Here is a 22,303-nt window from a genome sequence, read left to right on the forward strand (position 1 = left end):
AAAAAAAATTAAAATACTTAGAAATAAACATAACAAAGAATTTAAAGGACTTATATAATGAAAACTATAAACCATTGTTAAGGGAAATCGAAAAAAATATAATGAGATGGAAGAATATACCTTGTTCTTGGTTAGGAAGAATAAATATAATCAAGATGGCTATATTACCCAAAGCAATATACAAATTTAATGCAATTCCCATCAAACTTCCAATGACATTTTTTAAAGAAATAGAGCAAAAAATCATCAGATTTATATGGAACTATAAAAAAACGCGAATAGCCAAAGCAATCCTAAAAAAAAAGAATGAAGCTGGGGGCATTACAATACCTGACTTCAAACTATATTATAGGGCCACGACATTCAAAACAGCATGGTATTGGCAGAAAAATAGACACTCAGACCAATGGAACAGAATAGAAAGTCCAGAAATAAAACCACATATATATAGTCAAATAATTTTTGATAAAGGGGCCAACTACACACAATGGAGAAAAGAAAGCCTCTTCAATAAATGGTGCTGGGAAAACTGGAAAGCCACATGCAAAAGAATGATACTGGACTACAGTCTCTCCTCCTGCACAAAAATTAACTCAAAATGGATCAAAGATCTAAACATAAGACCTGAAACAATTAAGTACATAGAAGAAGGCACAGGTACTCAACTCATGGACCTGGGTTTTAAAGAGCATTTTATGAATTTGACTCCACAGGCAAGAGAAGTGAAGGCAAAAATTAATGAATGGGACTACATCAGACTAAGAAGTTTTTGCTCAGCAAGAGAAACTGATAGCAAAATAAACAGAAAGCCAACTAAATGGGAAATGATATTTTCAAACAACAGCTCAGATAAGGGCCTAATATCCAAAATATACAAAGAATTCATAAAACTCAACAACAAACAAACAATTCAATAAAAAAATGGGAAGAGGATATGAATAGACACTTCTCCCAGGAAGAAATACAAATGGCCAACAGATATATGAAAAGATGCTCATCTTCTTTAGCTATTAGAGAAATGCAAATCAAAACGGCAATGAGATACCACCTCACACCTGTTCGATTAGCTGTTATTAGCAAGACAGGTAATAGCAAATGTTGGAGAGGCTGTGGAGAAAAAACAACCCTTATACACTGTTGGTGGGAATGTAAAGTAGTACAACCTTTATAGAAGAAAGTATGGTGGTTCCTCAAAAAACTGAAAATAGAACTACCTTATGACCCAACAATTCCTCTACTGGGTATATATCCCAAAAACTCAGAAACATTGATACATAAAGACACATGCAGCCCCATGTTTATTGCAGCATTGTTCACAGTGGCCAGGACATGGAAACAACCAAAAAGCCATCAATAGATCACTGGATAAAGAAGATGTGGCACATATACACTATGGAATACTACTCAGCCATAACAAATGATGACATCGGAACATTTACAGCAAAATGGTGGGATCTTGATAACATTATACGGAGTGAAATAAGTAAATCAGAAAAACCAGGAACTGTATTATTCCATACGTAGGTGGGACATAATAGTGAAACGAAGAGACATTGATAAGAGTGTGGTGGTTATGGGGGGGAGGGGGGAATGGGAGAGGGAAAGAGGGTGGGGAGGGGCAAAAAGAAAACAAGATACAAGGTGACAGAGGACAATCTGACTTTGGGTGGTGGGTATGCAACATAATTGAACGACAAGGTAACCTGGACTTGTTATCTTTGAGTATATGTATCCTGATTTATTGATGTCACCCCATTAAAAAATAAAATTATTAAAAAAAATAAGTGGTGTTGAGAAAACTTGAAAGCCACATGCAAAAGAATAAAACTCGACTACAGCCTGTCCCCGTGTACTAAAATTAATTCAAAATGGATCAAAGACCTAAATATAAGATCTGAAACAATAAAGTACATAGAAGAAGACATAGGTACTAAACTCATGGACCTGGGTTTTAAAGAACATTTTATGAACTTGACGCCAATGGCAAGAGAAGTGAAGGCAAAGATAAATGAATGGGACTACATCAGAATAAAAAGTTTTTGCTCAGCAAGAGAAACTGACATCAAAATAAACAGACAGCCAACTAAATGGGAACTGATATTTTCAAACAATAGCTCAGATAAGGGCCTAATATCCAAAATTTACGAAGAACTCATAAAACTCAACAACAAACAAACAAACAATCCAATAAAAAAATGGGAAGAGGACATGAACAGACACTTCTCCTAGGAAGAATTACAAATGGCCAACAGATATATGAAAAGATGCTCATCTTCATTAGTTATTAGAGAAATGCAAATCAAAGCTGCAATGAGATACCACCTCACACCTGTTAGATTAGCTATTATCAACAAGACGGGTAATAGCAAATGTTGAAGAGGCTTTGGAGGAAAGGGAACTCTCATCCACTGTTGGTGGGACTGTAAAGTAGTACAACCATTATGGAAGAAAGTATGGTGGTTCCTCAAAAAACTGAAAATAGAACTACCTTATGACTCAGCAATCCCTCTACTGGGTATATACCCCAAAACCTCAAAAACATTGATACGTAAAAACACATGTAGCCCCATGTTCATTGCAGCACTGTTCACAGTGGCCAAGACATTGAAACAACCAAAAAGTCCTTCAATAGAAGACTGGATAAAGAAGATGTGGCACATATACACTATGGAATACTACTTGACCATAAGAAATGATGACTTCGGATCATTTACAACAAAATGGTGGTATCTTGATAACATTATACGGAGTGAAATAAGTAAATCAGAAAAAACAAGAACTACATGATTCCATACATTGGTGGAACATAAAAACGAGACTAAGAGACATGGACAAGAGTGTGGTGGTTACCAGGGGTGGGGGGAGGGAGGACATGGGAGAGAAGGAGGGGGAGGGTTAGGGCGAGGGGGAGGGCCACAAAGAAAACTAGATAGAGGGTGACGAAGGACAATCTAACACTGGGCGATGGGTATGCAACGTAATTGAATGACAAGATAACCTAGACATGCTTTCTTTGAATATATGTACCCTGATTTATTAATGTCATCCCATTAACATTAATAAAAACTTATTTAAATAAAAAAATAAATAAAAATAAAAACTAGGTGCATCTTAAAAAAAAGAAAACAAAATAAAAAAAAAATCCCCTTCAGAATTGCAACAAAAATAAAATACCTAGGAATAAACATAACAAAGAGCGTAACAGACCTATATATTGAAAACTACAAAGCATTCTTAAGAAAAATTGAAAAAGATACAATTAGATGCAAAAATATTCCTTGTTCTTGGATAGGAAGAATAAATGTAATGAAGATGGCCATATTAACCTAAGCAATTTATAAATTTAATGCAATTCCCATCAAAATTCCTATGACATTTTTTAAAGAAATGGAACAAAATATTATCAGATTGATATGGACTATAAAAAACCCCAAATAGCCAAAGCAACCATAAGGAAAAAGAATGAAGCTTGGGTCATTACAATACCTGACTTTAAACTATATTATAGGGTCACAATAATCAAAACAGCATGGTATTGGCAGAAAAATAGACACTCAGACCAATGGAACAGAACAGAAAGCCCAGAAATAAAACCACATATATATGGTCAAAAAATTTTTGATAAAGGGGCAACAACATACAATTGAAAAAAGAAAGCCTCTTCAACAAATGGTGCTAGGAAAACTGGAAAGCCACATGAGAAAGAATGAAACTCGACTACAGCTTGTCCCTTTGTACTAAAATTAATTCAAAATGGATCAGAGACCTAAATATAAGACCTGAAACAATGAAATACATAGAAGAAGACATAGGAACTGAACTCATGGACCTTGGTTTTAAAGAGCAATTTATGAATTTGACTCCAAAGGCAAGAGAATTGAAGGCAAAAATAAATGAATGGGACTACACAGACTAAGAAGTTTTTGCTCAGCAAGAGAAACAGACAACAAAATAGACAGCCAACTAAATGGGAAATGATATTTTTAAACAACAGCTCAGATAAGGGCCTAATATCCAAAATTTACAAAGAACTCATAAAATTCAACAACAAACAAACAATCCAAGAAAAAAATGGGAAGAGGACATGAACAGACACTTCTCCCAGGAAGAAATACAAATGTCTAACAGATATATGAAATGATGCTCATCTTCATTAGTTATTAGAGAAATTCAAATCAAAACTGCAATGAGATACCACCTCACACCTGTTAGATTAGCTATTATCAACAAGACAGTTAATAGCAAATGTGTAGAGGCTGTGGAGAAAAAGGAACCCTCATTCACTGTTGGTGGGAATGTAAAGTAGTACAACCATTATGGAAGAAAGTATGGTGGTTCCTCAAAAAACTGGAAATAGAACTACCTTATGACCCAGCAATCCCTCTACTGGGTATATACCTCAAAACTCAGAAACATTGATACGTAAAGACACATATAGCCCCATGTTTATTGCAGCATTGTTCACAGTGTCCAAGACATTGAAACAACCAAAACACCCATCAACAGATGACTGGATAAAGAAGATGTGGCACATATACACTATGGAATACTACTCAGCCATAAGAAATGATGACATCGGATCATTTACAACAAAATGGTGGGATCTTGATAACATTATACGGAGTGAAATAAGTAAATCAGAAAAAAACAAGAACCACATAATTCCATACAATGGTGGGACATAAAAACGAGACTAAGAGACATGAATAAGAGTGTGGTGGTTCCCAGATTGGGGGTTTAGGAAGGAAGGAGGGAGAGGGGAAAGGGGTGGGGGAAGGGCACAAAGAAAACTAGGTACAACGTGATGGAGGACAATCTGACTTTGGGTGATGGGTATGCAGCATAATTGAATGAGAAGATAACCTAGATATGTTTTTTTTTGAATATATGTACCCTGATTTATTGATGTCACCCCATTAACATTAATAAAAATTTATTTATAAAAAAACAAAAATCTATTCTTGAAATTAGTGATGTGTCATGTTATCACACTGAATGCAATAGAGTTAAATGAAGGAAATTTGAATAGGAGAAATTGTATATGATGCCAAAATATTACTGCATTTTAAAGTATTTCATGAAAATATGAAATTTAATTAACATTCTAGAATTTTGAAAATATAAAGGTCAAATTGAATCACTTAAATTACAATATAGTAATATGATAATGTGGGGATAAATTAATCAAGAAGGCCACTTGATGAAGATGGGCAGGATGAAAGGAAATATAGAAAAGATGATACATATATAATTATTCTGTAATATCCCTTCTCATACATATAAGAAAACTGTAAACAAATATTTATTGTTTTATTTTTATAATATCAGCTATACATATTCATTTGTAAGAATGAAGAAATGCAGATAATCAGATAGGTGAAAAAGTTTAAAATACTCATAAATCTGTCTCAGAGAGGTAATTGTCATTTAAATTTTGATGTTTGTTTTAGCTCATTGTTATGCACACATGCATATAGATAATTTTAAACAAATTTTGATTGAATATATTGTTTTAAAACATTTTTAAAAGATAAGATTTAAAACACATTTAGATAGGTTCTGATTTCAAGATGGCTGTGGAGTAGGTAAAAGCTGCACTCAGTTCCTTCCAGGGCCAAATCAGATTTACAGCTGAATTATAGAGCAAACAACCTGAAAGACCACCTGAAGGACAGCTAAATATGAATACTGTCTCTAAGAATTTTTAGAAGAAATTACATAGAGACTGGTAAGAAGGGTGAGATGCAGAAAGAACTGGCCCCTGCACCCATGTATGGCAGCTAGGAATCTAGAGAGATATCTTGGCTGAAAAATCTCCTGCTGAGGAATGTGTTGTCTCAACCCCACACCAGGACCTCAACCCAGAGCACCAGAGTAGGAAAAAGGATCCTGTATCTGGCAGTGGTAATCAGCGGGGCGTCTTATCTACCAGGAAGAAGAGAGAGTCTGCTAAAATATCAGGTACACTTCTTAAGGGACAACACACAGAGGCATTCATCATGGGCTCTTGTAGAGGGAAGTTAACTCAGGGTATATGGGAGTTTTCATAAAGAGAAGATCTGGGTAGCATGGTCTTAAAAAGATATCTGGAGGGTAAATAACTGAGGTCCTGGTCCTGAGTCAATATCCCACACTACCATCAGGCATCATCTTTCCAAGGTGAGCTCTCCTACTTTTATAGCACCATCCTGGAAAGTATACTAACACAGTCTTCAAAATACTATCAAGAGCAACATGCCAAGCTTGAATCTAACAGAAAGGACTGTTGGCTGCACCCACCAGGGACCTCTGTTGTGTTCTTTCTGTAGAAAAACAATAGGCAGTGCCTGACCAGTGGTGTTGCAGTGTCCAGAACATCTACCTGGGGTGCAGAGGTCCCAGGCTTGAAGTCTTGAGGTCCCCAGCTTGAGCATGGGCTCATCAGCTTGAGGGAAGGGTCACTTACTTGAGCATGGGATCATTGACATGATCCTATGGTTGCTAGTTTGAGTGCACAGATCACTGGTTTGAAGCCCAAGGTCAGTAGCTTCAGCCCAAGGTCACTCACTGGCTTGAGCAATGGGTCACTTGCTCTGCTGAAGCCCCCTAGTCAAGACACATATGAGAAAGCAGTCAATGAACAACTAAGGAGCCACAACTATGAGCTGATTCTTCTCATCTATCTTCTTTCCTGTCTGTGTCTCTCTCCCTCTGTCTTGCAAACAAACAAACAAACAAGAAACAATAAGCATACAGTCAGACAGACATTAAACCATGAGCCTTTGTAATAGGGTCAGTCTTCCTCACCCCTCACCTGCAGATTCGGCCAGCACCATTCCTAATGAAAGACTGTTGTGTTCTATATTCACAAAGCCCCATGACCACTCTCCTGAGCTCAGTTCTGAGAAGAAATAAGGGTCATTAACAGGTAGGAATTTTGGAGTGTGTCTCCCTCAAAGGTTCTGGTTTGGAGCTCAAATGGGCCCAGCTGTCAAGCTGGGAGGCGGTATGGAGCTCACCATCTTCTTCCTGGCTTCGCTGGAGTCACCACCAATGGAAGAAATCTGTTTTCTTAAATCCCAGTTGCCCTGCCCTGCTGAGCATGCTCCTAAAATGGGACAGCTAGTTACACCCAACCTGAACCAGTGGTGCACTCCTAATGAAAGAGTTTGAGTTGGAGACTTTAGCAGAGACTGAGTGGTATGGCTCTGGAGAAGGGCCAGATTCTCCACATTGAGTGCTTAACTACACAGCCAACAAGTAGGGGACATACTAGCCCCGTTCTCCCGACCCTGGTTGCCACACCCTACCAAGCTTTGCCTGTGGAAGGACCATTGTGCAAAGCAAGCTTGATCTCACTTTATGGTCTTTCTTCAAAAGGCACTGAAGGAAGTCCAGGCAACCTCAGGGGTGACAGAATAGCAAACAGGTGGAACTAATCTAAAAGACCTAGAAATCTGAAACACCTACACCTATAAGAACTAAAAAAATAACAACAAACAAACTCCAGAGCAAGTAGAAGAAAGGAAATAATAAAGATTAAAGCAGAAATAAGTAACATAGAGGGTAAAAAATTATGGGGAAAATTATATAAAATATCAATGAAACCAAGAGCTAGATCTTTCAAAAGATAAACAAGATTGACAAACTTTCAAACAGACTCACCAAAAAAAAGAGAAAGGACCAAAATAAATAAAATTAAAAATAAAAGAGGTAAAGTAACACCTGACAACACAGAAATTCAAAGGATTATAAGAAAACACTAAGAACAACTATATGCAAATAAATTGGACAACCTGGGTGAAACATAAATTTCTAGAAACATACAATCTTCAAAACTGAATCAGGAAGAATCAGAAAATCTGAATAGAACAATTACAACTAATGAAATTGAAGTACAAAACACACACACACACACACACATACACACACACACTGGAATGTGTATATATATACCACTGCTTTTTTATCCACTCATCCACTGTTGGACACCTGGGTTGTTTAGAGATCTTGGCTATTGTAAACAATGCTTCAATAAATATGGGGATGCACATCTTCTTTTAAATTATTAGTGTTTGGGATTTTTAGTATATATTCCTAAACTTGAAAAGCTGGGTCATAAAGAAGTTACATTTTTAATTTTTTGAGGAAATGCCATATTGTTTTTCGTGGTGGTCACAGAGTCTGCATTCACATTAGCAGTGCAGGAGGGTTCCCGTTAATCCACATCCTCGTCAGCACTTGTTGATTGTTGGTTTGTTAATGAGAGCCATTCTGACTGGAGTGAGGTGGTATCTCATTGTGATTTTACTTTGCATTTCTCTAATGATTAGTGTCAATGAACACATTTTCATATGCCTATTGGCCATCTGTAGGTCTTCCTTTATTTATTATTATTATTATTATTATTATTATTATTTTACAGATAGAGAGAGTCAGTAAGAGGGATAGATAGGGACAAACAGGAATGGAGAGAGATGAGAAGCATCAATCATCAGCTTTTCCTTGCAACACCTTAGTTGTTCATTGATTGCTTTCTCATATGTGCCTTGACCATGGGCCTTTAGCAGACTGAGTAACTCCTTGCTCGAGTCAGCGACCTTAGGTCCAAACTGGTGAACTTTGCTCAAACCAGATGAGCCCGGGCTCAAACTGGCAACTTCAGGGTCTCGAACCCGAGTCCTCCGCATCCCAATCTGACGCTCTAGCCACCGCCTCGTCAGGCTGTAGGTCCTCTTTTAATTTGATGCTTTTGTCATCCTGGTGTTGAGTCTTAGAAGTTGTTTTTTTATAAATTTTGGTTATTAACACCTTATCAGACGTATTGGTGAATATATTCTCCCATTGTGTGGGCTGCTTTTTATTTTGTTAATGGTGTCTTTTGCTGTGCAAAAGCTTTTTAGTTTGATATAGTCACATTTTTTATTTTGTCCTTTATTTCACTTGCTCATGGAAATATAGTGGCAAAAATATTGCCACAGGAGATATCACAAAGTTTACTGCCTATGATTTTTCCAAGATTTTTATGGTTTCACAACTTACATTTAAGTCTTTTTTTTTAATTAATTTTTATTAATGTTAATGGGATGACATTAATAATTCAGGGTACATATATTCAAAGAAAACATGTCTAGGTTATCTTGTCATTAAATTATGTTGCATACCCCTCACCCAGAGTCAGATTGTCCTCTGTCACCCTCTGTCTAATTTTCTCTGTGCCCCTCCCACTCCCCCTAACTCTCTCCCTCCCTCCCTCCTGCGTCCTCCCTCCCCCCACCCCTGGTAACCACCACTCTCTTGTCCATGTCTCTTAGTCTCGTTTTTATGTTCCACCAATGTATGGAATCATGTAGTTCTTGTTTTTTTCTGATTTACTTATTTCACTCAGTATAATGTTATCAAGATCCCACCATTTTGCTGTAAATGATCTGATGTCATCATTTCTTATGGATGAGTAGTATTCCATAGTGTATATGTGCCACATCTTCTTTATCCAGTCTTCTATTGAAGGGCTTTTTGGTTGTTTCCATGTCTTGGCCACTGTGAACAGTGCTGCAATGAACATGGGGCTACATGTGTCTTTACGTATCAATGATTCTGAGGTTTTGGGGTATATACCCAGTAGAGGGATTGCTGGGTCATAAGGTAGTTCTATTTCCAGTTTTTTGAGGAACATAATACTTTCCTCCATAATGGTTGTACTACTTTACATTCCCACCAACAGTGTATGAGGGTTCCTTTTTCTCCACAGCCTCTGCAACATTTGCTATTACCCGTCTTGTTGATAATAGCTAATCTAACAGGGGTGAGGTGGTATCTCATTGTAGTTTTGATTTGCATTTCTCTAATAACTAATGAAGCTGAGCATCTTTTCATATATCTGTTGGCCATTTGTATTTCTTCCTGGGAGAAGTGTCTGTTCATGTCCTCTTCCCATTTTTTTCTTGGATTGTTTGTTTGATGTTGAGTTTTATGAGTTCTTTGTAAATTTTGGATATTAGGCCCTTATCTGAGCTATTGTTTGAAAATATCAGTTCCCATTTAGTTGGCTGTCTGTTTATTTTGATATCAGTTTCTCTTGCTGAGCAAAAACTTTTTATTCTGATGTAGTCCCATTCATTTATCTTTGCCTTCACTTCTCTTGCCATTGGAGTCAAGTTCATAAAATGTTCTTTAAAACCCAGGTCCATGAGTTTAGTACCTATGTCTTCTTCTATGTACTTTATTGTTTCAGATCTTATATTTAGGTCTTTGATCCATTTTGAATTAATTTTAGTACACGGAGACAGGCTGTAGTCGAGTTTCATTCTTTTGCATGTGGCTTTCCAGTTTTTCCAACACCATTTGTTGAAGAGGCTTTCTTTTCTCCATTTTGTGTTGTTGGCTCCCTTATCAAAGATTATTTGACCATATATATGTGGTTTTATTTATGGGCTTTCTATTCTGTTCCATTGGTCTGAGTGTCTATTTTTCTGCCAATACCATACAGTTTTGATTATTGTGGCCCTATAATATAGTTTGAAGTCAGGTATTGTAATGCCCCCAGCTTCATTCTTTTTCTTTAGAATTGCTTTGGCTATTCGGGGTTTTTTATAGTTCCATATAAATCTTATGGTTTTTTGTTCCTTTTCTTTAAAAAATGTCATAGGAATTTGGATGGGAATTGCATTAAATTTATATATTACTTTGGGTAATATGGCCATTTTAATTATATTTATTCTTCCTATCCAAGAACAAGGAATATTTTTCCATCTCATTGTGTCTTTTTCTATTTCTCTTAGCAATGCCTTGTAGTTTTCCTTATATAGGTCCTTTACATTCTTTGTTATGTTTATTCCTAGGTATTTTATTTTTTTGTTGCAATCGTGAAGGGGATTATTTTTTTGAATTCATTTTCTAATATTTCATTGTTGGCATATAGAAAGGCTATGGACTTTTGTATGTTGATTTTGTATCCTGCGACCTTACTGTATTGGTTTATTGTTTCTAGTAATCTTTTTGTGGAGTCCTTTGGGTTTTCGATGTATAGGATCATATCATCTGCAAAAAGTGATACCTTTACGTCTTCTTTTCTGATATGGATGCCTTTTATTTCTTTGTCTTGTCTGATTGCTCTGGCCAGAACTTATAGCACCACGTTAAATAAGAGTGGAGAGAGTGGACAACCCTGTCGTGTTCCTGATTCAAGGTGGAAAGTCCTAAGTTTTATGCCATTTAATATGATGTTGGCTGATGGTTTATCATATATGGCCTTATCATGTTGAGATATTTTCCTTCTATACCCATTTTTTTGAGAGTCTTAAACATAAAATTGTGTTGTATTTTATCAAAAGCCTTTTCTGCGTCTATTGATAAGATCATGTGGTTTTTGTTCTTTGTTTTGTTGATATGGTGTATTACGTTAACTGTTTTACGTATGTTGAACCATCCTTGAGATTCTGGGATGAATCCCACTTGATCATGATGTATTCTTTTTTTAATATGGTGTTGTATTCGATTTGCCAGTATTTTGTTTAGTATTTTAGCATCTGTATTCATTAGAGATATTGGTCTGTAGTTTTCTTTCTTTGTGCCATCCTTGCCAGGTTTTGGTATGAGGGTTATGTTGGCCTCATAGAATGTGTTTGGAAGTATTGCTTCTTCTTCAATTTTTTGGAAGACTTTGAGTAGAATAGGAACCAAGTCTCCTTTGAATGTTTAATAGAATTCACTAGTATAACTGTATGGGCCTGGACTTTTATTTTTGGGGAGGTTTTTAATAGTTTTTTCTATTTCCTCCCTGCTGATTGGTCTGTTTAGGCTTTCTGCTTCTTCATGACTCAGTTTAGGAAGGTTGTATTGTTCTAGGAATTTATCCATTTGTTCTAGATTGTTGTATTTGGTGGCATATAGTTTTTCTTAGTATTCTACAATAATTCTTTGTATATCTATGATGTCTGTGGTGATTTCTCCTCTTTCATTTTGGATTTTATTTATTTGAGTCCTGTGCCTTTTTTCCTTGGTGAGTCTTGCCAAGGGTTTGTTGATTTTGTTGATCTTTTCAAAGAACCAGCTCCTTGTTTTATTGATTTTTTCTATAGTTTTTCTGTTCTCTATTTCATTTATTTCTGCTCTGATTTTTATTATCTCCTTTCTTCGGCTGGTTTTGGGTTGTCTTTGTTCTTCTTTTTCTAGTTCCTTAAGGTATGAAGTTAAGTGGTTTACTTCGGCTCTCTCTTGTTTGTTCATATAGGCCTGAAGTGATATGAACTTTCCTCTTATTACTGCTTTTGCTGTATCCCAAGATTCTGTATGTCGTATTTTCGTTTTCATTTGCCTGTATATATCTTTTGATCTCTGTGCTTATTTCTTCTTTGACCCATTCATTTTTTAGAAGTATGTTGCTTAATTTCCATAATTTTGTGGGTTTTTCCCCCTCTTTTTTACAGTTGAATTCTAGTTTCAAGGCTTTATGATCAGAGAATATACTTTGTACAATTTCAATTTTTCTAAATTTGCTGATATTGTCTTTGTGGTCCAACATATGGTCAATTCTTGAGAATGTTCCATGTACACTAGAGAAAAATGTATACTCTGTCGCTTTGGGATGAAGTGTCCTTTAGATGTCTATCATATCCAGGTGTTCTAGTATTTTGTTTAAGGCCACTATATCTTTATTGATTCTCTGTTTGGATGACCGATCTAGAGCCGTCAGCGTTGTATTGAGGTCTCCAAGTATGATTGTATTTTTGTCAGTTTTTGTTTTAAGGTCAATAAGTAGCTGTCTTATATATTTTGGTGCTCCTTGGTTTGGTGCATATATATTAAGGATTGTTATGTCTTCTTGATTCAGTGTCCCCTTAATCATTATGAAATGACCATTTTTGTCTCTGATTACTTTTTCTGTCTTGTAGTCAGCATTATCAGATATGAGTATTGCTACACCTGCTTTTTTTTGGGTGTTGTTTGCTTGGAGTATTGTTTTCCAGCCTTTCACTTTGAATTTGTTTTTATCCTTGTTGCTTAGATGAGTTTCTTGTAGGCAGCATACAGTTGGATTTTCTTTTTTAATCCATTCTGCTACTCTGTGTCTTTTCATTGGTAAGTTTAATCCATTTACATTTAGTGTAATTATTGACACTTGTGGGTTCCCTATTGCCATTTTATGAATTGCTTTCTGTTAGTTTTGTATCTTGTTTGATTCTTCTCTTTTGTTTTTCTATCATTTGTTTTTGTTTGTTTGTATTCCATACTTCTTTCCTCTGTTGCTACCTTTTTTAAGTCAAGTGTTTTTGTGGTGGTTTTTTCAAGGGTGGTTACCATTAAGTAATGAAAAGGGTACCTACCACATTCATTGTAGTACCCTATCTTATGAGTATTTCTGCACTTCATCGTCCTTTGCTACTTTTAATCTCCATCCTCTCCCCCCTTTTTCTCTTTTGTTATCACAGTTTAAGTTTGGTTTTATTGTGTTCTTGGTGGAGCTGTTACTTGTGGTTTTGTTTTCTTTTGTTCTTTGAATCTGATTGGAAAACCCCCTTTAGTATTTCCTGGAGTGGGGGCTTTCTGATGGAAAATTCTCTCATCTTTTCTGTATTTGTGAATGTTTTTACATCTCCTTCATACTTGAAGGATAGCTTTGATGGGTATAGTATTCTTGGCTGAAAGTTTCTCTCTTTCAGGGCTTTGAATATTGGGGTCCACTCTTTTCTAGCTTGTAGAGTTTCTGCTGAGAAATCTGATGATAATCTAATAGGTCTTTCTTTATATGTTGTATTCGTCTTTTCCCTGGCTGCCTTGAGAATTTTTTCTTTGTCATTGGTTTGTGTCATCTTCATTATGATGTGCCTTGGAGTGGGTTTGTTGGGGTTAAGAAAACTCGGTGTTCTGTTTGCTTCTTGAATTTGAGGCTTTAGTTCTTTCCACAGGCTTGGGAAGTTCTCATCTTTTATTTGTTTGAGTATATTCTCCATTCCATTTTCTTTCTCTTCTCCCTCTGATATACCTATTATTCTTATGTTATTCTTTCTGATGGAGTCAGACAATTCCTGTAGGGCTTTCTCGTTTTTTATTATTTTTGAGTCTCTTTCTTCTTCTCTCTGTTGTGCCTCAAGTTGCTTGTCTTCTATTTCACTAATCCTATCTTCTATCTGGGCTGTTCTATTAGCTAAGCTTGTTATCTCATTTTTCAGTTTGTGAATTGAGTTTTTCATTTCTGTTTGATTTGTTTTTATAGTTTCAATTTCCTTGGTAATATATTCTTTGTGATTCTTGAATTGTTTTCTGATCTCCCTAAATTGCCTTTCTGTGTTTTCTTGTATATCTCTGAGTATTTTTAAGATTTCTATTTTAAATTCTCTTTCATTTGGCTCCAAAGCTTCCAATATGTTAAATCTTTTCTTCATAAATTTTTCCACATCTATTTGTGTTACCTGTTTATCTTTTGTATCTATAATATTCGATTTTCTTTTTCTTATTGGGATCTGAATGTGGTCTTGTTGATATCGTTAATTAGAATTAATGAAGAATAAAAAGGGAAAAAATAAATAAAAGGAAAAAAAATGGAAAACACTCCACATACAAAAAAAAGTAATAATTTATTATTTCCCCCTTTTTTCTTTCTTCTCCTCCTCTCCTCTCACCTGTGAACTATATTATGCTAAATGGAACAAAAACTGCCTATAACGGAGGGCCTGATTTGGGGTGAAGAGTTCAAGGGGCAAAAAAAAGAGTAGGGACCTATTAAATGCAAAAAGAAAAAAAAAAAGGATATCTTAGACAAGCATAAAATGATTTGCTTGTAAGTGATGGTCGACTAAGAGATATAATGAGAGGGATAAGAGGGAAACAGAAAAAAAGGAGAGAAAAAATAATATTTAAAGAAGAAAAAATTAAAAATAATAAGTAAAAATCTGTTGTATTAAGTGGAGCGAAGACTACATACAATGGAGACTTTTGGTTGGGAGGAGTGCTAGTGAGTTAAAAAGCAATGTAAAAAGTACCCAAAATGCCACAAAAACAAACAAAGGAAAACCAAGAACAAAAGCAGAAAAGAAAAAAAAAGAACAAACAACAAAAAAAAAACAAAAACTTGAGTCCCAAATTAAATAATTTGTTCGTGATTGAGGATTGAATGGGAGGAAAAGTAAAAGGAGAAAAAAAGAAATGAATAGAAAGGAAAAAATAAGAAAAAGATAGAAACGAAGGAAGAAAAAAAGGAAAGGGAAAAAAAACAAAAAAACAAAATAAAAACAAAAGGGGAGAGAGTGAGAGTTAAGGGTTTTGGAGTGTAACCCTAAGGGAGAGTAAGGATGAAGAAAAGACATAAAATGTAACACTCATGGGTACTGTAGTTCAAGAAAAGGGTAGCATAAGATGGGCAGAGAATAATAAAAGGACCGAGGTGGAGGAAATACAAATAAAGGCAATAAGAAAGAAGAGAGAAACAACAACAACAAAGAATTAGTGGAACAAGTTATAAAGTCTGTGGATTTTTCTTGATTTTGAGAGGTTAACTTCTTCCTCTTTCTTTTCTCTCCCTCTTCCTGGTCGGTGACTCTGTACCCCAGGTTCTGCCCCTGTGTCATGCTTAGGTAGGGATTTGTAGTTGATGGGATTCTATGGCAATGTCATATAATTGGCTTTAGTCTCGCTGGTAGTCAAGGCTTTTTGGCGTTTGCAGAGTCCAACAATGAGAGAGAGTTTGCTTTCCTGGAGTCTCTCCCCTAGTCTCCCCTTCCTGAATTAGCAGTCTGGTGATCCAGCTATGAGGCTGCCACTGCTTCTGTCCAGGGAGTAAGAGGCTCAAAGAGCTGGGAAATCCCCACTCTATCCTCACTCAGCGCAGGGCTCTGGGTAAGGCTCTGGCAGTCATAGCCTCCAGCGTAATCGGGTGGGGCTGGGAGTCAATTGTTTTCAAGGTGACTGTTCAGCACCTACCATTCAGTTGGGCCATTCAACCCAGGCTTTCCACACTTTGTAGCCTGTTTTGGCTGGAAAGAAGATGCACTATTCGCTGCTTGCTATATAGATTTTAATATCTGCCAAGTCCCTCTTGTTAGGTTTATCCCTGAATATGGAGGCTCTGTCAATCAGATGTTGCCCCCGCTCCTTTAGCGAAAGGCACTGAAAAATATTATGCCTCTTGTCTTGGATCACTGAACTGGGAGAGATCTTATCAATTAGAGCCCCGTGGGTGCACAGATTTTGTGGGTTAAGCTAATTTCAGTGATTGGATCCGCAGCTGTGCTCCAGAGAGTATTTCAGGCTGCCTGCGCGCCCCTCCTCCAATTTTTGATTGTTAGCTTGAATGGCTGGGTGAGGTGCCCCGCCCACGGAGAGAATCTCCCAACTAGGAAAGACAGGTTTGGTGCCCCTCCCGGACTGCGGCACGGGGCGCGCGCGCGCGGCTTCTCAGTGCACGCCGGTGGTGGCCGGCACTCCCCGGACCGCGGTTCGGGGCGTGCGCGTGACTTCTCAGAGCACATCGGTGGTGGCCGGGACTGCCCGGACCTCCCCGGACCGCAGCTCGGGGCATGCGTGCGGCTTCTCAGTGCACACTGGTGGTGGCTGGGACTCCCCGGACCACGGTGCGGGCAGCTGCACATGTGGGTTGACTCACCACAGGTGTATTCCCTCCTCGGCAACAGTCCTTTCGCTTTCAGTGTGTGTGTGGAACTCCGGGATGCTCCAAGGATAAATTTTTCTGTTTGTAGTTGATAAATTTGTTGAGATTTTGGGGAGATCTGTCAGACACGCTGCCAACGGCACCATTTCCGTGACGTCACTCACATTTAAGTCTTTTATCCATTTTGAGGTGGGTTTTTTTTGGTGAATGATGTAAGTTGGTAGTCTAGTCTTATTTTTATTTTTTGCATGTACCTGTTCAGTTTTTCCAAGACCATTTATTAAATAGACAGTGTTTACACCATTGTATACTCTTGCCTCCTTTGTCAAATATCAATTGACCATAAGGCATGGGTTTATTTCTGAGTTCTCTGTTCTGTTCCATTGATCTTAATGCCTGTTCTTATGCCAGTACCAAGCTGTTTTGAGTACATTATAGTATAACTTGATATCAGGAAGTGTGATACATCCCACTTTATTCTTCTTTTTCAAGATTGCTGTAGTTCTTTGGGTTCCTTTTCAGTTCCATATAAATTTTTGGGATATTTGCTCCAGATCTGTAAAGTATGCGATTGATATTTTAATAAGAATTGCATTAAATTTATAGATTGCTTTGGGTAGTATAAACATCTTAATGATGTTAATTCTGCCTATCCATGAACATGGTTTATTCTTCCAATTGTTTCTATTTTCCTTGATTTATTTTTTCAATATCTTATCATTTTCAGAGTACAATTATTTTACCTCCTTGGTTTAATTTATTCCTAGGTGCTTTACTTTTTGTTGCAATAGTGAAGGGGATTGTTTCCTTAATTTCTATTTCTGGCAGTTTATTTTTGGTGTATAAAAATGCCACTGATTTCTGAATATTAATTTTATATCCTGTCATCTTCCTAAATTTTTTTTATCAGGTCCAGTAGATTTTTCGCCTGAGGCTTTAGTGGTTTTTTTGTACATTATCTTGTCATCTGCAAATAATGACAGTTTTACTTCTTCTTTTCCAATTTCGATACCTTTTTTTTCTTCTTCTTGTCTAATTGCTGTGGCTAGGACTTCCAGAACTATGTTGAATAAGAGTGGTGAAAGGGGGCACCCCTGCTTTGTTCCTGATCTTAAGGGGTTTGCTTTTACTTTTTGTCCATTGAGTATGATGTTGACAGTAGGTTTGTCATAGATGGCCTTTATTATGTTGAGGTATGATTCCTGTATTCTCACTTTGCTGAGAGTTTTGATCATAAATGGGTGCTGGGTTTTATCAAATGTTCTTTCTGCATCTATTGATATAATAATGTGATTTTTATCCTTCATGTTTTTATGTGATGAATCACACTGATTGATTTGCTTATAATATACCAGCCTTGATTGCCAGAATAAATCCCACTTGATCATAATGTATGATATGATATATTTAATATATTGCTGAAATCAGTTTGCTAATATTTTGTTGAGAATATTAGCATCTTTGTTTATCAGGAATATTGGCCAATAGGTTTATTTCTTTGTAGTGTCTCTACCTGGTTTTGAAATGAGGGTAATGTTTGCCTCATAAAATGAGCTTGGAAGTCCTCTCTCCTCTAGAATTTTTTGGAAGAGCTTGAAAATGATAGCTGTTAGTTCTTTGAATGTTTGGTTAAATTCACCTGTGAAGCCGTCCATCTGATCCAGGACTTTCATTTGCTGAAACATGTTTTGTTTGTTTTTGTTGTTTTTTGTTAACTCTTTTAATTTGGTTTCTTGTGATTGGTCTGCTTAGGTATCTGATTCTTCCAGATTCAGTTGTGGAAGACTGTATGTTTCAAAGAATTTTCTCATTTCACCTAGGTTGGACAATTTTCTGGCATACAGTTCCTTATAATATTTTCTTACCCTTTGTATTTCTCTGATGGCAGTTATTATTTCTCTTTCATTTTCAATTTTACTTTTTGGGTCCTCTTTCTTTTTTTCTTGATGAATCTGGGGGAAGATTCTTTAATCTTGTTTACCCTTTAAAAGTACTTACACTTGATTTCACTGATCTTTTGTGTTTTTTTTTATCCTTTATGTTATTTTTTTTCTGCTCTGATTTTATTATTTCCTTCCCTCTACTTCTTTTATGCTTTATTTGTTGTTTTTTTTCTAGTTTTTCCAGATGCAAGGTTAGGTTTTCTTTTTGAGCTTTTTCTTGCTTTTTAAGGTATGCCAGTAATGCTATGAACTTCCCTCTCAGAAATTCTTTTGCTGTGCCCCATAGACTTTGGGTTGTTTTATGATTGTTTTCATTTGTTTCAAAGAATTTTTTTTATTTCTTTCTTGATCTCATTATTAACCCATTTGTTATTTAATAACATGCTATTTAGTCTCCAAGTGTTTGAATGTTTTTTAGTTTTTTCTATTGTAGTTAATTTCCAGTTTTAGACCATTGTGGTCAAAGAAGATACTTGATATAATTTCATTATTCTTGAATTTACTGAGACTTGTTTTGTGTCCTAACATGAGGTCTATTCTAGAAAATGTCTATGAACACTTGAAAATAATGTGTATTCTGCTGTTTTGGGGTAAAAGGTTCTAAAACTATCAATTAAATCCAGTTACTCTAGTGTGTCATGTAAAGCCATTCTTTCTTAATTTTCTTGTTTGGAACAACTATCGATTAATGTTAGTGGGGTATTAAAATTCCCTATTATCACAGTATTGTCAATTTTGCCCTTTATGTCCATTAAAATCTTCTTTATATATTTAGGTGTTCCTATATTGGGTGCATAAATATTCACAGTGTTTATATCTTCTTGTTTGATTGCTCCCTTTATCATTATGTAATGACTATCTTTTTTCCTTGATATAGCCTTTATTTTAAATATTATTTTGACAGATATAATTTTGCTATCCAGCTTTTTTTAATTTCCATTTTCATAACATATATTTCCATCCCTTCACTTTCAGTCTATGTGCATCTTTTCTTCTGAGGTGTGTCTCTTGTAGACTGCATACGAATGAGTCCTGTTCTCTTATCCATGCAGCTACCCTATGTCTTTTGATTGGAGCATTTAATCCATTTACATTTAAGGTTATTATTTATATGTTCTTATTCATTGATATTTTATTCTTTAAAACTACAATCCTTTTTCTCTTGATTTCTTTTTTTCTTTGCTCTTTTTATTTCAGGCCCTTTTTAACTTTTCAGTTCTGTTTTGGTTGTAATGAACTCCTTGAGCCTTTTTATTTATTATTTATTTATTTATTTGTCTGGGAAGTTTTTTATATCTCCTTCAATTTTAAATAATAGTTTTGCTGAATAGAGTAGTCTTGGTTGTAGGTTTCTGCTTTGCATCAGTTTGAATATTTCTTCCGAATCCTTTCTGGCCTGAAGTGTTCCTGTTGAGAAGTCAGATGTCATCCTTATGGGAGCTCCTCTCTTGGAAATTAGCTGCCTTACTCTTGTAGCTTTTAGTATTCTTTCTTTGTCTCTTATCTTTGGCATTTTAATTATTATGTGTCTTGTTGTAGGCCTCCTTGGGTTCATCTTTAATGGAATCTTTGTACATCTTGAACTTGTGTGACTTTTTCCTTCATTAATTTAAGAAAATTTTGCATATCATTTTTTAAAATATGTTCTCTATTCCTTGTTCATTTTATTCTCCTTATGAACACCTATGATGCAGATGTTATTTCTCTTCATGTTGTTGCAAAGGTATTTTAGAATTTTCTTATTATTTTTGAGCCTCTTTTTCTTTGTACTGCTCTACTTCTGTGCTTAAGTTTATCTTTCTTTTAAATTGATGATTTGATCCTCTGCTTAACGCAGCTTGCTGTTAATTACTTCTAGTGCATTTGTCATTTCTAACATTCTATTTGCCATTTCTGGCTGGGACTTTGTTATTATCTGAATGTCCTTTTATTCCTTGCAAATTCTTTATTTAAGTCCTAATTGTGATTATTCATTGTTGCTCTAAGATCCTTGAGCATTCTATTAACCATTATTTTAAACTCTGTGTCTGGTATTTTGTTACTTTTATTTCATTACTACTTTTTTTCTGGGGATTGTGCTTGTTGATTCATTTAAGTCATATTTCTTTGTCTTTCTATTTTGTCTTTGTATTAGATACTTCTGCTCTGACTTTGAAATTTGTTGTGGTGTCTTTATGAGGAACATGTGCTCAGTGGTACTGTGCTCTGGGCCACCTGATTTTCTTGTTCTAGAAATGCTTCCTGTGGGTAATATTTACCCTCCTATTTTCTGTGAGTATTCAATGCAGTTGGCCCTTTTGTCAGTGGATTTATCCCTTCAAGCTGGTTAGCTGATAAGATCAACCTTAATTATGTGTATTTGAAGCTGTGTAATGTCTGTCCTGTTGGATGTATTCTGTGCAGTGACTGGTGCTTGCAAGATACCTACTTTGGTTTTGTTGCTTTTATAGCCAGCTGAGTCTAATGTTGATGTGTTTTGTCACCCACTACTAGTTCTGTTTGTTCTAGGTCCTCTTTTGTTGGTGTCAGCAGTTATTTGTAATGTTGTGTGGATTTTCTGTCTGTAGTTACTGCTTTGTACAGTTTGTATCTGAGTTTTTTGTGCTTGGGTATTTTGGGAGGGGCCAACCTGTGTATAAGTGTCAGCTTCTTCCTGCTTAGAGATAAAAGCAGCTCTGTAAAAGCCCTAAACTCTGTAAGATGTGCCTGCCCTTTTCAGCTGCTCCTTTTACATTTATGGTAATTATTGATGCTTGAGGATGTTCCAGAGCCATTTTATGTTTTATTTTCTAGTAGCTCTGTGATTTGGTTCTTCGCTCTTTTTTCTGTCAATTGTTTTTGTTTGGTGGTGTTTCATATTTCTTTCCCCATTTCTTGTTTTTTTAAGCTGTGTGTTTCAGTGGTGGCTTTTCTGTGGGTGGATACCATTAGGTTATAAAGAGGAAAATGTTCATATGTACAAGAGGTTTTTGTCTTATGAGCACTTCTGCACTCCATCCTTTACTACAGCAGATTTTTATACCTTCCACTTTTATGTAATTATTGTCACAGACTATCTTTGTTTTTATTGTGACCTTGTTGGAGCTTTTACTTGTAACTTTGATTTGTTTTGTTCTTTGTATCTGGTCAAATAAACTCATTGAATATTAATATTTCTTGTACTGGGGATTTTCTAGGGACAAATTCCCTCAGCTTCTGTATATCTGGAAAAGTTTTTATTTCTCCTTCATACTTGAAAAATAACTTTGATGGATATAGTGTTCTTGGCTGGTAATTTCTCTCTTTCAGTACTTTGAATGTTTGAGTCTACTCTCTTCTGGCTTGTAGAGTTTCTGCTAAAAAGTCTGATGATAACCTAATGGGCTTTCCTTTATATGTTATGTTCTTCTTTTCCCTAGCTGCCTTGAGGATTCATTCTTTGTCATTGACTTTTGACAATTTTATTATGATATGCCTTGTAGTAGGTCTGTTTGTGTTTTGGTAACTTGGTGATTTATTTGCTTCTTAAAATTTAGGCTCTAATTTTTATTGGCTTGGGAAATTCTCATCAATTATTTGTTTGAATAGGCTCTGCATTCTCTTCTCCCTCTCTTTTTCTTCTAATATACTTTTTTTTTGCTATTTCTGGTGAAGTCAGACAATGCTTGTAGAGTTCTCTTAGTTTTTTTTTTTAATCCGTGAGTCTCTCTCCTCTTTTCTCTGTAATGTTTCTGATCACCTGTCTTCTATGTCACTGATTCTTTTCTCTATTTGGTTTGTTCTGTAAGCTAAAGTT

Source organism: Saccopteryx bilineata, chromosome X, assembly GCF_036850765.1.
Source record: "Saccopteryx bilineata isolate mSacBil1 chromosome X, mSacBil1_pri_phased_curated, whole genome shotgun sequence".
In the NCBI taxonomy this organism is placed as follows: Eukaryota; Metazoa; Chordata; class Mammalia; order Chiroptera; family Emballonuridae; genus Saccopteryx; species Saccopteryx bilineata.